Source organism: Erpetoichthys calabaricus, chromosome 5, assembly GCF_900747795.2.
Source record: "Erpetoichthys calabaricus chromosome 5, fErpCal1.3, whole genome shotgun sequence".
In the NCBI taxonomy this organism is placed as follows: domain Eukaryota; kingdom Metazoa; phylum Chordata; class Cladistia; order Polypteriformes; family Polypteridae; genus Erpetoichthys; species Erpetoichthys calabaricus.
The window spans coordinates 26164965-26183217 of record NC_041398.2 but is presented as its reverse complement, the minus strand read 5'-3'; positions in this window follow the sequence as shown (position 1 = coordinate 26183217).

Below are 18253 nucleotides of genomic sequence, written 5' to 3'. Positions count from 1 at the left end.
AAATAATAGAGTTAAGCATGGCAATAATGAAGTATACAATTTATATAATTCAACTTTAATAAATTTCATGCATAAGTCTAATATGTTGTATATGCTCTTTTATTCATTCAGAATTTCTGTAAACGTATTTTTATATGTACAGTGTATATTAAAAGCCTCCATAAAAATACAGAAATTTTTTATATTTTACTGATTAGAGCAGGGGTGTTGAACTCTTGGCATGGTGGGCCTCAGTGGCTGCAGGTTTTCATTCTAACCCTTTTTCCTAATCACTGACCACTTTTCACTTGCTAATTAACTTATTTTCCCTTCATTTTAATAGCCTTGTTTTTAAGGATTCAGTCCTTTGAATTGTTTTCTTCATTAAATGACATCCAAACAAAATGAGACGTGAAACGAGCCGACAGATGACCAGCTAAACTGGGATTTCAAACTCAACCAATTTCTTAATAAGAAGCCGATTCTTGCCTCTAATTAAACCCATTATTTAATTCCAAAGCTTGTTGCTGCTCTCATTCTGCCACAGCAGACATTTCCAAAAAGTCTCAACCTTACTGAGACCTTAACCTGTATTTTCAGGGACACAGTTGAAAAAATGTCCAAATGTCAACTTTAATCTCGAAATGTCCACTTTAATTATGTCGTTTATTTTGTCATTAAAGTAGAATGTCATAAACTTTATCTTAAAATTGTTTAATTTACTAGTTTCTCAAATCCCACTGTAACTAAAGTAGCACGTTAAGTGCTTTTCGTATTGTATATGTTCTTCTATGTAGTCTGTGTGTGTAAATCACTACGTGCTTCTTAAATGGGCTTTCTCTTCCGCCAACAGGACACAGAATCCATTGCATTCATGATATTACAGCTCTCTGAATAATTAAAATACTGAAATGTATACTTTATATCTTTTTTTTTATAATGATAGGAATTAAAGCATGTATTAAACATGGGAACACGGTGGCGCAGTGATAGTGACGAGCTGGCGCCCAGTCCAGAGATTGTTCCTGCCTCATGCAAGATGCTTGCTGCGTGACCTTCGATGAAATAATTTATTGCAGCAGTACTGTCTCTTTCAAATGTACTAACCCCAATTCCTGTCCTTCTCTTTCTTTCTCCAAGTAGCCAATTGCCACATGATCAGCTCTGTAATAGATGTTAAGCCATCTGTAAGCTTAGAACATCAATTCGTCAAACCTTTTATGGAACATTGAAATATCTTCGTAGTACATGCTTAATTATTCTATCCATCTATCCATTCAGGGTCGCGCCAATCCCAGCAAGCATACAGCGTGAAGCAGGAACAATCCCTGAACGAAACACCAGCTCGTCGCTACTTCAGTCCATGTCCTCACATGTTTAATTATTAGCAATATACATTATTTTAATGAAGTTTAAAACTTACCTGTATAATATAATAAACAATGCTTTACTGCATTTCATCTTAAAAATGATATCAAGAGCTCCAAGAAGACAGCACCTGGAAATCTAAATTGACTTAGAAGCCAGTCGCCATCATCTGTAAATATGCGCTTTATAAAGTGGCTCAGGTTGTGCACTATTGTAACTGCAGTGCAAGAATTACAATCACCCCACTGTAAACTAAGTACAAACAGTTCTACCAGGAACACTTGATGGACTGATTGAGTGCGTTTAGAGGTTGTGGGATGAAACTGCTTCTAAACCACGAAGTCCCTACAGGAAAGTAGCTGAAGCATTTGCCGTATGGATACAATTCTAATAGACTGCGTCCATAGCTGAGGCAGCGTGTGCTTGATGCTGTATCCCGATAATCCGATCAGCTGCTGTACAGCTGTGATTCCACACTCAGATACAGTGGGTTAAATACTCTGAGTGGTGCACTGACAGTGACAACGCTAAAGCAGCTATGGTATTTGGAATAGTTTGGCCATTCTGTTCACCATTATATGGTTACAGGTTGATTACAATCAGATGCCTTAAACTAATAAACGATATGCAGTTAATTTCAATGTACAGTATTTGATAAAGCCACGTCAGGGATGTGAATCTAAAAAATAAAGAAATCACACAGGAACAGTAGCACTGTTTTGATGCTGGGTGCCGCCAGTTTGCAATACCAAACTGAGAACTTGCGTGTGCCAGGGATAGAGCTAGCGTGAGAATGTGTGTGGCTTTACACCAAGTAACTAAACTTTATACATTGCGATGTGAGCGTGGAAATGGGGATATGCAACATTTTTGTGTGTACACACCGTTTATACATGAGGCCCCTGGAGAGCTACTGTGGCAGAAAGTTTTCATTGTAACTCTTTTCTTAATTAGTGACCAGTTTTTGCTGCTAATTAACTATTTCCCTTTATATTAATTGGCTTTTCTCGAGACCCTGACCTCTGAATTAATTCTGTTTCCTTAAACGGCACCTAAACATAAATTTGATGTGAAGTGAACCAACAGATGACCAACTAAACTCCAACCTTCATGCAGTTTCTTAACTTGAAGCCAATTCTCGTTGCTAATTAAACCCGTTATTTAATTCCATGGTGCTCATTCTACCGTGGCAGACATTTCCAAAACTGTTGATTTTCTTTTTAAGAGCGCTGTCAAAATGTTTTGTGGACCTGAGCAGATCAACATTACCGAGGCCTTCACCTTTCTTCATTTTCAGTTATTGTGTGATGGACGCAGGTTGTTATGTGTTGGTTCATTTTGTGTCTTAGTGTTTGGTTGCTAATTAAGGTAAAAATAAATTAAGGGGCCTGAGTCTTAAGTGGTGCATCAATTAAAATTAAGGCAATGGGTTAATCAACAAAATCTGGTCACTAATTAAAAAAATGGTTAGAATGAAAACCTGCTGCCACAGTAGCTCTCCAGGGGCCTCACATATAAACGGTGCGTACGCACAAATGTTTCCACGTTCAAATCACGATGTATAAAACCTAAACTTGGAGTAAAGCCACACACATTTCCACGGTAGCTCCAACCCTGGCGTACGCATGTTCTCCGCTCGGTTTTGCAGACTGGCGGCACCCAGCGCCAAAGCCGTGCTACTGTTCCTGTGTGGTTACCCTTTTTTTAGATGCACATCCCTGATACGGCTTTATCATATACACTGAAATTAACTGCATATTGTTTATTAGTTTAATGCATCTGATTGTAATTAACCTGTAACAATATAATGATCCAGGGAATAGCCATAGTATTCCAAATACCATAGCTGCTTTAGCGTTGTTACTCTCACTGCACCTTCTTTTTCTTCTTTCAGCTGCTCCAGTTAAGGGTTGCCACAGCGGATCATCTTTTTCCATATTACTCTCACGGCACCACTCGGAGTATTTATATCACTATCTTAGTGGGGAATCACAGCAGCAGCTGATTGGAAAGAGAATTATCGGTATACAGTTTCAAGCACACGCTGCCTCAGCCATGCTGCCTATTTGAACTGCTTTCACACGGCAAACGCTTCAAAGCCTTTCCTGTATGGACCTCGTGGTTCAGAAACAGTTTCATCCCAAGAACTCTATCAGTCCATGTACTTATAAGTACAATTACCTCACTGTAAACTTACAATGCAGTTATAATATTGCACAACCTGAGCCACTTTATAAAGCGCGTATTTACACATAACGATATCATTTTTAAGATGAAATGCAGCAAAATATGTTTATTATATTATACAGATAAAACTAAATTCATTTAAATAATCTATATTGTTAATAATTAAACATGTGAGGACACGGTGCCGCAGCGCTAGCTAGTTCAGGGACTGTTCCTGCCTTGTGCTGTATTCTTGCTGGTGCTGACGAGACACTGGAAGGATAGATGAATAAATTAAACATGTGCTATGAAGATATTTCAATGTTCCTTAAAATTTTTGAAGAATCGGCGTTCTAAGCTTACAGATGGCTTAACGTCTTTTACAGAGCTGATTGTGTGGCGATTGGGTATTTGGAGAAAGAAAAGTAAGGACAGGAATTGGGGGTTAGTACGTTTGAAAGACAGTACTGCTACAGTAAAGTATTTAATCGAAGGTCGCGCATGGCGCAGCAGGCATCTTGCGTGAGACATGAACAATCACTGCGCCACCGTGTTCCCATGTTTAATAACATGCTTTAACTCCTATCATGAAAATGATATTACATATATATCTCAGCATTTTAATTATTCAGAGATCTGTAATATTTCGAATGTAATGGATTCTGTGTCCTGTCGGAGGCAGAGAAAACCCCGAAGCACGAAGTGATTCACACACAGAGCACATAGAAGATCAAATACAAAACAAAGCATTTAACGTGCTGCTTTAGTTACGATGGGATTTGAGAAACTAGTAAATTAAATGATTTTAAGATTAAGTTTATGATGTTCTACTTTATGCAGTGGATTGGCGCCCTGCCCGGGATTGGTTCCTGCCTTGTGCCCTGTGTTGGCTGGGATTGGCTCCAGCAGACCCCCGTGACCCTGTGTTTGGATTCAGCGGGTTGGAAAATGGATGGATGGATGGATGTTCTACTTTAATGACAAAATAAACTACATGATTAAAGTGGAAATTTCAAGATTAAAGTTGACATTTCGTGTTTTCCCCCACTGTGTGCCTTTTTTCTCTCTGTACCCTAATAAGCTTTCATATGACACTCAGATAGTGGGCTCCGACTCGCCTTTTCACGCCGACTTTGTTATGTGACAACTTTTTTATTTCGGCACTGTGCGACTTTGTGAACTTGAGCTTTCGAGTTTCTCTGACACGCTATGTTATTCGATCAACTTCCTTTTGTTGATTATATCACTGTTTAAACCAAAAAATATAGTAAGTTTTTCCTTGCTTCCACTTGGTATTCGCTGAAATTCTTCTATTTTCCCCCATGCATTTACCATTGTCTTTTCACAGAAGGCTGAGCTTAAGGGCTATTTATATTGATTTGCATATTCAAAGAGGCGTAATTCTGGGAGGAGTTGGGGTGGGATAGCAGGCGCGTGCACGTGCGTTACTTTTCACGCTGATCGGGATTTATTTAGCGGAAGAACGTGGAAGTTGGCGTACACACAGATTTATGCATCTGGATTTTTTTGTGCGTAAGCACATTTCCGCTTTTGTCTGTACGCCATGTTATAGTGTGAATTCTACGTACGCCGTTATACATGAGGCCCCAGGACTGGAGTTGGAGACCCCTGCTCTAATCCAAGAAATCTAAGAACTCTACCTATTGCAATATTGCATACTGAGAATGTAAAAAAAGAAATCAGAAAAAAAAATACTATAGATTTTAACCTTAATGTTCTTACTACACAATCTTTTTTTTTTTTGCTTTTTTCCTAGAAGCCCCAGTTCCTACATTTTATACAGATGGAAACATGTGTTTGCTCAAGCTACTGGTGCTCATTTGTGTTTTGTTAGTTGTAACCATCATCTTCCTTGTGGTGTTCTGTAAGTATTATTGAACTTTAAACTGACAAATGGAGTGTATTGATAAGGAGAGTGAGACAGAGTATAGGAGTTGGTGGAGAACTTTAAATCTTAGGGCAGAAAGAATTGTCTGCAACTTATCAACAAAGCCAAGGAACAGGTTATTGATTTTTACCACACCAAACAGCCTCTATGTCCAATCACTCTTCATGGAGTGGATGTTGAGGTGGTCCATTCTTACAAGTACTTGGGGGTTCACATCAATGACAGGTTGGACTGGTCTTGTAACATAGAGGAACTATATAAGAAAGGGCAGAGCATTTAGCTCATTCCCTTTGATTACCACCTGAGGTCACCCCAGACCATATAAAACTTTTTGCTTTTAAAGCTGCTTCAATCATTCCTCTGATGAAAGCCTATGAGAAAGGCTGAAATGTTAGGATTCTGGCTCAGCTATTTCCTTTTTGTTTTTCTTTCTATATTTTGGAGAAAGGGACAGAAGTTTTTTCTATATACTTAAGGATATTTACCTATTTTTAACCTTTTTGCTTATTTTTAAATTATTTAAAATAAAGATTTGTTTTTCTTTAACTGTTTTTATACACTTAGCATTGGTTTAACCTTTTTACTTTTTCCAGGATCCTAGTTCTAGTAGGTATTTTTACTGGGTTTTTTTTCCCCCAAAGTGCACATACCTTTTCCAATATGTTTTGCATTATTTTCACTAATATATTTTTTCACAACAGTTTTTCTTCACATTATACAATTTTGCACATTTGACAGTGCAAAACATTTTTTACTTTACCCCTTCCCTCAGTTATACCAATCTTTTTTCCATATAAAATACCTGAATATATTAAAGCTATAGTATAAACTTACCTGTTAGAATCACAGGTAATATTCTTAGGTGTGAATAAGGGTTACCTTAACTCATTAAATCCAACTAAACTCAAGGTATACTAATGTATAAAATACTATATATAATATTTACTCACCACCTTTCTTTACAAATTCTGAAAAAGTTGCTTTGGTAGGCTCTCCACCCATTCATTTTGTGAACCCATTATTTTAATAGTAGCAGCAACAGGCTCAAGGTATGAACTTCAACTACAAAGGATGCCAGTCTATTGCAGTACACAGTGACACACTCTTAATTGATTAATTGTACAGTCACCAATAAACCTAACTTATACATCTGTGGAATTTGGGAAAAAAAAAGCCAATGTCCTTGGGGAAAAACAAATGTGAGCAGAGTCCGAAATAAAGTTTACATTCCAAGCAGTCATTGATCCGAGCAGGATTTTAACCCAGTGGTCCTGTCTATTGTGTTATCATGCTGTATATGTCAAGTGTCATTTATTATATATTTTTAAGTATGTTGTAGAAAGTTCCATCCATCCATCCATCCATCCATCCATCCATTGTCTCCCGCTTATCCGAGGTCGGGTCGTGGGGGCAGCAGCTTGAGCAGAGATGCCCAGACTTCCCTCTCCCCGGCCACTTCTTCTAGCTCTTCCAGGAGAATCCCAAGGCGTTCCCAGGCCAGTCGAGAGACATAGTCCCTCCAACGTGTCCTGGGTCTTCCCCGGGGCCTCCTCCCGGTTAGACGTGCCCGGAACAACTCACCAGGGAGGCGTCCAGGAGGCATCCTGATCAGATGCCCGAGCCACCTCATCTGACTCCTCTCGATGCGGAGGAGCAGCGGCTCTACTCTGAGCCCCTCCCGGATGACTGAGCTTCTCACCCTATCTTTAAGGGAAAGCCCAGACACCCTGCGGAGGAAACTCATTTCAGCCGCTTGTATTCGCGATCTCGTTCTTTCGGTCACTACCCATAGCTCATGACCATAGGTGAGGGTAGGAACATAGATCGACTGGTAAATTGAGAGCTTCGCCTTGCGGCTCAGCTCCTTTTTCACCACGACAGACCGATGCAGCGCCCGCATTACTGCGGATGCCGCACCGATCCTCCTGTCGATCTCACGCTCCATTCTTCCCTCACTCGTGAACAAGACCCCGAGATACTTGAACTCCTCCACTTGGGGCAGGATCTCGCTACCAACCCTGAGAGGGCACTCCACCCTTTTCCGGCTGATGACCATGGTTTCGGATTTGGAGGTGCTGATTCTCATCCCAGCCACTTCACACTCAGCTGCGAACCGATCCAGAGAGAGCTGAAGATCACGGCCTGATGAAGCAAACAGGACAACATCATCTGCAAAAAGCAGTGACCCAATCCTGAGCCCACCAAACCGGACCCCATCAACGCCCTGGCTGCGCCTAGAAATTCTGTCCATAAAATTGTAGAAAGTTGTAATAGATTATTTGGCGGTCTGCTTAACTGGCTTTTGGAAAGTAAAATATTAAAGTCACATGCCTTTATAGAATATTGATTATAATTTTGGATGTTAGTCCACTTTTTAACATGTAATTTTTTTTCCCCCAGATGTGTGTGTAATATCACCTAGAAAACTTCATCTGGAGTCCCAGTACTCTGCACTGATGGAAAACCATACAGCAATGTCTAAAAAATTTGCAGAACTGGATACATACTGTCCTGTAAAAAAAGACTCTTCTCAAGACAAACAAGGTCAGTGAGAATTAATTTTATTATCCTGATTTCACTGAAATAACCTCTTTACAGATATGAAACAAAATCTGTGAGTTAGATAGCTACTTTATTTTCGAACCTTTAGATTGCAAAAATATTTCTAAAGAGAAAAGTGTAGAATACATAACAATCTAAACAGGAATACATTCTTTCAAAAGTGGAATGTATTAAGGGAAACGAACAGTCAATAGCAGAACAATATAATTTTGTGATAGTCACCCACCCAATATTGATAATTCATATTTAATATGCTTGTACACCAGAACAAACTATAACATTTATCAGGGCAGTACTTTTGGCTGCAGTATACAGCTATGGGAGTCATGCAGAAATAGGTACAGGGAAGATTAATCCAATAAAACTAATTCAATCATTGGAATGAGCTGTCCCTCCATGTTATAGCAACCTTGCAGCACCAACTGACTGTATCTGAATCCCAACCCTTCTATCCATAAGGAGCCATTGATTTGGGTTTTCTGCAAGTTCTCCAGTACAGGTCAGGTAAGCAGGTGACTCTAAATTGGTCTGGTATGAGTAAGTGTGTCTAGCAGTAAAATGGTGTCTTGTTGTTGGGTTAGGCGTTGGTCCTTTTATACTGAAATTAACCGATTCAGAAAATGAAGGAATGAATGAACGAACGAACGGCTTTTCTGATGTACATTTTCAAAACATTTAATCAAAACAAAACACATTTCTCATAGAACTGTCAGACCAGAGAGCACCTGTGTCTACAGTCTGTTTAATGGCACAATGTAAATGTGATTTTAAAGTAATGTAAATATGATTTCAAGTATGGTAACAACAAAGTCCTGTATGGCACACTATTTAGCACTTCTCTTGCACAGATTTTTTTTTCTGTTCTACAAAATTGAACAACTGAGATGAAAATTTTACATTCTTAATTTGGAATCCCCATAAGCACCAAATATGAAAAAAATGCAACAAACACCAAATTTAAAATTTAAATGTAAATAGAATTTCAAAAAAGTTCAATGCTATGTTTAAATCATATTTCATGACAAATATAATATAATGGATAATAATATACTGAATATTAAGTGGAATTAATTACAAGAATGTGCTAAACGTCACATCCCGGTTAGTGCAAATCACTTTAAGTCTCGATGCATGCTCAATAATCCAGGTAAGGAAATCCTAGAAATTTGATTCTGTTCATCTGGACAAAGTTTTTAAGTGGGAGAAATATTTCGAGACTTATCCAAGTCTCTTCCTCAGTCTCAATTGACTGCAGGTTTCCCCAACCTTATAAACAGTACCTTTGCTTAATCACAGAGACTAGCACCATTGACAAAGGGCCAGTTGATCAGTGATATGCAAATTGTCCACTGATTAGTAGACGTGTGAACCATTCATAGAGGGTTGATAGAGGGTTCATAGAGCTAACACCATTCCCACAGACTCAGAGGCCAGGGAAGCAGAAGAACACCACGTCAAAAAGGCCCTGAGTAAATGTGGATATCCCAGCTGGTCCTTTGTCAAAGCAGGGAGGACACCTAAAGAACGCTCCAAGTGATTCATGAGAGAGGAAGGACATCCACTGCCTAAGCGAAAACCCTTAGTGATCCCGTATGTGTCAGGAGTATCGGAACAGCTGAGGCGCATTTTCTCGAAACACCAGGTCTCAGTGGCTTTCAAACCCCAAAACACGCTACGCCAAAGATTGGTCCATCCCAAGGATCGGGTCCCACGGCACAAACAGAGTAACATAGTTTACGCAGTTAAGTGCCAGGAGGAATGCCGTGAATTGTACATCGGGGAAACCAAGCAGCCACAGGCTAAGCGCATGTCACAACACAGAAGAGCTTCCTCGTCAGGCCAGGACTCCGCAGTCTATTTACATCTACAGGATAGTGGTCACTCCTTTAAAGATGAAGAGGTGCACATCCTGGACAGGGAGGAGCGCTGGTTTGAGAGAGGAATCAAGGAGGCCATTTACGTGAAAAAGGAACGACCATCTCTGAACAGAGGAGGGGGCCTAAGGGTACATCTGTCGCCATCTTACAATGCTGTGATTGCAGCCATTCCTCAACCCTCTATGAATGGTTCACACGTCTACTAATCAGTGGACAATTTGCATATCACTGATCAACTGGCCCTTTGTCAATGGTGCTAGTCTCTGTGATTAAGCAAAGGTACTGTTTATAAGGTTGAGGAAACCTGCAGTCAATTGAGACTGAGGAAGAGACTTGGATAAGTCTCGAAATATTTCTCCCACTTAAAAACTTTGTCCAGATGAACAAAATCAAATTTCTAGCAAATCACTAAGTCCTCTTGAGCCAATCTGAGCCTTTAAAATATTAGAGGTGGCAGCACGATGTTTCACTGTTAGCAACAGTAGCTGGATGCTTCATTTCCTTTACTGAGTTACTTATCTAGTTATTTAATTTATTTAATCATTGTACACTAAACTCACTGTATCCCCCCTATGGCTTGTGTGGTCTGTCACCACTGCTTTAAGGTTTAACAGTGGCAGGTTGCCATATGTCAATTGTCAGCCACTATGAGGTGTCATTTAGGACGTTGCTCATACACTCTGTGCTGAAATGCATACTGTACGCTATGTAGTGAAACACATGCACTGAATACTGAAATGTACAAGTACACACGGTATACTAAGATTTTAATTTAATTATTTAATGTATACTAACACACTGAATACTGATCTTAAATTGACTTGATTGTAACAAGTTATTATGTGCACAAAATTAGTTAATTTGCAAGGTTTCAGTAATTCCATAATAGCTGAAAATTGAGGAGGTCTGGATTTTATTTGTATTGCAATATCAATATTTTCAGAGCAACATCTCAATGTAGATTACATGTACTGGTAAAAATGGTTTATGTCCTAAATTACGCCTGTAAATTTTTTACATATCTTGTTATGGAACTGATTTAATTATTATAGGTTTTGTTTTACCTGTGTTCATGAGGCTTATGAGGCTCTTCAGCATTCTTGAGAAAATAATGTGTAACGGTTATGTTGCATTTTGCTAAAAATTAAATAAAAAATTTGTTTAAAAATTTTTTAGATTTTTTAAAGTGAAATGTTTTATGATGAATTTAATAAACTTGTAAAATGTTAACAAAAAGTTTTCCAGTTTGGCTAAAGTGGATGTACAGTAGAATAAACCCCTGAGTAAAAGCCCAGGCCTTTCTCTCTGCTTTCATCTTTCACTTACTCCTCTACTCCTGCAGAAAGGAGCTGTTCTTTCTGTCCAGCAGATTGGCTGCCATTCAATTCAAAGTGCTACCTCCTCTCTACTGATAAACTAAGCTGGAATGCCAGTCGTGAAAACTGTAGCTCAAAAGGAGGGGACCTGGTGAAGATAGAAAATGAGAAGGAGCAGGTATGGCCTTCGTGCTGGTGGGCTCACACGCTGCCATAGTCAAAGTGCGTCTGAGGGGCTGCTGTTGAAAAATGCTTCCCATTTGCTGTAAGTGGGACTTCCAGCAGGATAGACTCACTGATAGTAGTCACTTTTCTTAACAGATGTTCCTAAGTAGTTTGATTCATATGAATGGAGGCTCAGAGTTATACTGGATTGGATTGACTGATGAGAAGAAAGAAGGTGACTTCCACTGGGTGGATAACAGCTTACTAGATAATAAAACAAGGTAAACAAATGTACACTAACTGGAATCCTTAGTGTTCAGCAGTCTTTACATTTGACAAAAATTAAATACTATAATGTGCCAGAAAAGGAAGGAAGGGTTAACTAATATCCATTAATCTCTCGTCTCTTTTTAATACAAATCTTAACTGGCACAACAGCACCAGGGCTGAAATTACAATTGAAAAAACTCTACATTACATATAAAATGTTAAGAATCTGTAAGTATTGTAAATATTTTTTCTTTTAGATAAATTTTTGTTTTTTTTTTGGAAATATGACACTGTTTTTGTTCAATTGTTTTGTTTGACAAATATATTTTAGTTTTTTAATTTTAAGTGCATCACAGTATAATTTTTAGTCTCAGAATTGTATTGGTGAGTTGCTAGGACATGTTGCCACCCAAAAGGCACTATGGGTCACATCATGAAGGCTCCAATATAAAACTCAACACAATGCTTCAGCTCTCTGTCCAAGATTACAGATTTATATCTTGAACAATCTTGAATTAGTCTTGACCTCATAGTGTTAAGTATTCTGCTTAACAACTCAGATTCTCAATTCTTGATTTAGTTCATAGACAGACGATTTTGGTTCTGGTGACATGTGCCTAGGTTTCATAATGACTCTTGTTAATTTTTTTCTGATCTTGCTTACTGTTTAGCCCTCAAAATTTTGTTTTTGATAGCAATATTTTGGTAGTCTAGAAAACTGTTGTTCAAGTTTCTTAAAAATGTCCACACATTTTGTTCTGCTTTTAACAAAACTGTCCATTATGTGAACAAACAATGCAACAAGGACAGATGGAATTAAAATACAAAAACAAGTGTAGCGAGTCTGTGCTGCGGTCCAGCAGAGCTACTCTGAGTATTTATGAGTGGCATAATATAAGAAGTGAAATGCCCAAAACATAATGGCAGACAGAGAACAATGAAAGGGTTAACACAATAGTCAACTGCTACTGTATTTTTGTGTAAAATGTACATTTTAGGGCTGTAGCTATCCACCTTCAATTCTTGGGGGCCAATGCCTATCTTGGAAGTACTGGACACAAAGCCGAGACTAAAATTTAGATGATATACCAGTTAATCACAGGACACACTTATACTGTACATACACACACACACACACTCGCCAATACTAGCCCTGCTTAGATTCTCTAAATGTTCGTGAACATGTGTGCTGGTTTAATTTGATTTTCACACCAAACATGACAAAAAACTTCAAAATTCATTATTAACCAGTAACCAGGCGTATATTTATGGCCTGAGGTGGCATACCGTTTAGTTTTCTGAAAGATAGCTCCAGAATACTGGGGTTGAACACAAACTGTGTGTGTACAGTTTACATGTTCTCCTTGTGCGTGTTTATAACCTGGTTACCTCTCACATGGTGAAGACATGCAGGTTAAGCTGATCAGGTACTGTAAATTGGGTGTATGTGTCAGTGTAAGAGTCCCGAGATTGAATGGTTGCCCTGATCAGAGGTTTTTCCCTACCTTTTGACTAATGGTGCTAAACATTGGTCCCAGCTCAATGCAACCCACTCATTGGACATGGTTGTAGCCTCTTAAATGCTATTCGTCCATAAGTTTTTTTGTTTTTTTTTTAACCAATGCTGAAAGCCTAATGATTGGGCTAACCGTGGAGTTTTAGATGTAATCCATTCTCTAAGGTCAAACTCCTATCTTACCGAGGACCTAAAGAAAATGAACCAAAAGAAATAGAATCAGAAGTGGCATTGGTTAAACTCACAACTTGTGTAAGCACATCCCAGTATGTGGACTGTAACACCTGGGGAAATAAGACTATTGATTTACTCTTTTTCATGTGAATTTCCCCTTGGGATTAATAAAGTATCTGTCTATCTATCCATCTATCTATTAAAATGACCCATTTATCTAAAGGCTTGGAAAGACTCCTGATAGATGCTTCACAGGTACCATATTGGGAAGTCTTGTTTTACTCTGATATTATCAATGAAAACTACCTGTAAATTTACACATAGATCTAAACACAGTTCAGACATTTGAGATATTTGGTCATGCTATGTGATAAGCAAGAGACAAAAAAATACAGGTTAAAAAAAAAAAAAAAAAAAAGGTGTTGATCAATCAGCAAACAGCATATACAGTAAATAGTAAAATTCACTCCTAAACTGGTAGGGCATTGAAGTCAATGGAAAAATAATAAATACAAAACTGAAAACAATAACAAATAAAAAATGAACAGCATGTCATAAAAATACAAAAATTAAAAGCTAAACATTGTTCCTGGTACTTAATACAATAAATGGAATTGCATTTTCAATGCAGCTATTTTTTTTTTTTTTCTAAGTGTTTGTGTATCCACTGTAAAATTCGTTGGTATGGTGTGCTCTGTGAAGGACACTACTGTACATAAAATAAAACTTGCCCGACAACTGATAGACTCGTTAGAGTAGTCTGTGTCTCAACTACTTCATGTGTCTTTTGGATCTACTTTCAATTTCTTTCTTTGTTTCTTGCAGATTATGGGCCTCTGGGCAGCCTGACAAAAAAAGTGATTCAGAAGACTGTGTGAAGATTCAAGTCTCTACATCCTGCTCTGAGAAAGCAAACTGGCATGACTATAACTGTGGAGATCCATCAAAATACATTTGTGAAAGGGTAGCAACTTTACTGCATATCTAAATTGAATTGACAGATTTAAAAATTACTTTCACTTCAAAGTAAGCAATTCAAATGTTTCAACAACCACTTTTTAAACAATTAGCTGGCCACTTTAAACATCTTATCATGCTGTTTATCTACTAGGTCATAACCTTTGTACTGAAGAAAAGTCTTAATCTTAAAGGAGCTTACATTAGTTTCACTCAGTTTTAGATTAAGTGTATTGTCAAAGAGTACAGTAATCCCTCGCTATATCGCGCTTCGACTTTCGCGGCTTCACTCTATCGCGGATTTTATATGTAAGCATATTTAAATATATATCATGGATTTTTTGCTGGTTCGCGGATTTCTGCGGACAATGGGTCTTTTAATTTTTGGTACATGCTTCCTCAGTTGGTTTGCCCAGTTGATTTCATACAAGGGACGCTATTGGCAGATGGCTGAGAAGCTACCCAACCAGAGCGCGTATTACCTATTAAATAAAACTCCTCAAATATATTGTGAGCACGGGGGCTGTTTGCACCCCTAGAAGACAGGGCCGCTCCTCAAAAAACACTGAAAGATTACCTTCACAGTGCTCTCTTCCTTGCTGGGCTTAAATGTGGCTGTTTTGTCAAGCGATATGCTTCCTGCATGGTGCTTCGCATAGCCTACTTAAAAGCTCGAACGGCACGTATTGATTTTTAATTGTTTGTTTTTCTCTGTCTCTGTCTCTCTCTCTGACATTCTGTGCTCCTGACGGAGGGGGTGTGAGCAGGGGGTGCTGTTCGCACCACTAGACGATACGGACGCTCCTCTAAAAAAATGCTGAAAGGCTACCTTTACATTGCTCCCTTCCTAGCAGCTGCGTTGTCCGGCGGTGCTTCGCATACTTAAAAGCCAAACAGCCCTATTGATTTGTTTGCTTTTCTTTCTCTCTCTGACATTATCTGCTCCTGACGCGCACTCCTTTGAAGAGGAAGATATGTTTGCATTCTTTTAATTGTGAGACGGAACGATCATCTCTTTCTTGTTATGGAGCACAGTTTAAACTTTTGAAAAATAGACAAATGTTTGTTTGCAGTGTTTGAATAAAGTTCCTGTCTCTCTACAACCTCCTTTGTTTCTGTGCAAATCTGTGACCCAAGCATGACAATATAAAAATAACCATATAAACATATGGTTTCTACTTTGCGGATTTTCACCTTTCGCAGGGGGGTCTGGAACGCAACCCCCGCGATAGAGGAGGGATTACTGTACAGCGAAATTCAATGTGCAATCAACATGCAGCACATCACCAGTCCCTGGACTTGTAGTCAGTGAGTATAATTAGTCAAATGTGGGCCCTACTTTGAAAGTCCTGGGTTTTTCCTTACACAAAAGTCCATCCATTTATAAAATACCAGCTGTGTGTGCCCGTGCTGCAAAAAGCCTGGGGTCCTGGAAACTATTGAAATCATCAGAAAAGAATCGTAATGTAGAGATATCAGGTAATTGAAAGGAACTCCTCTGGACGTCTCTCTCCTAGGAGGATTCGTTTTGCCAACGTGCTCACATCGCTCGTGTATTAATGGCGGGAGGAAGAGTAAAATTGATACCGTTTTTCTGATGTTAGCAGCTAAGCGACTTTGTCTTTGTTCTGAGGTTTCGTTTTGCCGACGTGCTGGCCTCGCTTGTGTTATTAGAGGCTAAGAGAGTTTGTTTTCTCAGAGGTGAAGCCCTTACCTCGACTCCACCTCTCACTTCCGGGCTGGACAGACAGACACACACACTTTTACGTGTAGACGTTTCATGTCATTTAAAGCGCATATTACAAAGTTGTCCAAATCATGTTTCTTCCATCTTAATGTTAGGAAATTAAGGCACTTTCTAAATAAACAGGATTCTGAGAAAATAATTCATGCATTTATCTCTAGTAGGACTGACTACTGCAATGCGGTGTTCACTGGATGTTCAAACTGTTCTTTATACAGCTTCCAGTTAATCCAAAATGCGGCTGCAAGAATTACTACAAGAACAAGAAAATACGAACACAACTCCAGTTCTTAAATCCTTACACTGGCTCCCGGTTAAGTTTTAGGGCAGATTTCAAATCCTCCTTTTAACATATAAAGCATTAAATGGCCAAGGTCCGGCTTACTTGTCTGAACTTATGACTTACAAACCAGAGCGCACATTAAGATCTCAAGATGCCGGTCTGCTTCTGATTCCAAGGATTAATAAAACAAACAATAGGAGGTCGAGCTTTTAGTTACAGGGCCCCTAACCTGTAGAATGGTCTGCCTGCTACTGCTACTAAGACTCACTACTTCAGTTTAGCATATCCCGACTAGAGCTGTTACTTCTGTTTGACTAATGTGTCTGGTTTCTCTGCCAAAAACAAGAAGTCAATTGAATATCCTAAACTGCCTTCAGCAATGAGACCCGTGTCACATGACGACAGTCTTCCAATTCTGAAACCACCAGAGGATTGGACCCTAGACGAACCAGATGAAGAAACTGCAATGCAGGGTACTGACAGTGACATTGACCCAGATTTTGAATCATGCTCAGGCGATCCACATCTGATAACAGTCCGAATTGAACGATTTGGGTCTGTCAAAAGCAAAAGCCAAGCTGCTGGATTCGAGACTGCAGGAATGGCGTTTGCTGTCACCAGGTACGAAAATTTCTGTGTTTCAAGGCCGACATAATATAACCAAATTTTTTGCACAATTCAACAGTCTGTTTCTATTGTGACATTGAAGGATTGTTCTCGGCCTTGGGTTGTGATCACAACCTGGAAGAGCGGTGTCTCTTCATTGATTCGTCAATGTTAAGCCTGAAAGCTGTTCTGCTACACAATGGCAACGTTTATCCTTCAGTACCTGTTGGCTTTGCAGCACACATGAAAGAAACGTATGAGAATATGGAACTGTTGCTGATGCACGTCCGGTATAGCAGGTACAACTGGAATATCTGTGGAGATTTTAAAGTCGTTGCTCTGTTACTGGGACTGCAGCTCAGCTATACAAAGTACTGTTTCATCTGTGAATGGGACAGCCGTGCCAAAGAGTCACACTATTCTAGACAGAACTGGCCACTCCGTAAAAAGTTAGTTGCAGCACAGAAAAATGTGCCACATGAATCGCTTGTCAACCCAGCAAAGATATTTTTGCCTCCTCTTTACATAAAACTGGGACTTATGAAGAATTTCGTGAAAGCACTGAACAAAGGTGGCAAAGTTTTTCATTATTTATGACAATGTTCCCAAGATCAAAGGGCATTTTTGTTGTCCCCCAGATCAGACAAGTTATGAGTTACAAGCGGTTTGAAGATCTGTTAGTTGGGCCAGAATAAATTGCCTGAAAGTCCTTCAGAGACATTGTTGACAATTTTCTGGGCAATTACAGAGCCCCGAACTACAAACTTCTCAAAGCATACAAGACAATGAAGTGCAACATGTCACTCAAGATTTATTTCCTCCAATCACACTTGGACTTCTTCCCCGAAAATCTCTGTGCTGTCAGTGACGAACACGGTGAAAGGTTTCACCAGGACATTTCTACAATGGAGAAACAATACCAGGGCAACTGAAATCCATCAATGCTTGCTGACTACTGTTAGACACTGCAACGTGATGCACCAGACATTGAATACAAAAGAAAAATCGGGAGCAAAACACTTAATTCTGTTGAATTTAATAGCTTGTACGAAACATAAACCTGACTAAATACGTTATTGTCAATAAACATAAATGTCTTTCTCAGAGTTCCTACGTGATGTGGTAAAACCAAAACTATATTTGTGCATAGCCAGTAGATACCTGTCAAAATCAGGAAAACTTTTCAGGAAGCAAGACGTTTTAAAAAAATTGTTGTGCAGTCTTTGACATATTTGCCGTTAACAATTGTCTTTTATAAATCAGATGGTTCTTGGAAACTGCTCTTCATTGCTGGAACTTCTTGTTTATAAGACCATACAGATTTAATACTTTAAAAGTACATTCAGACTTATTACTTTTAA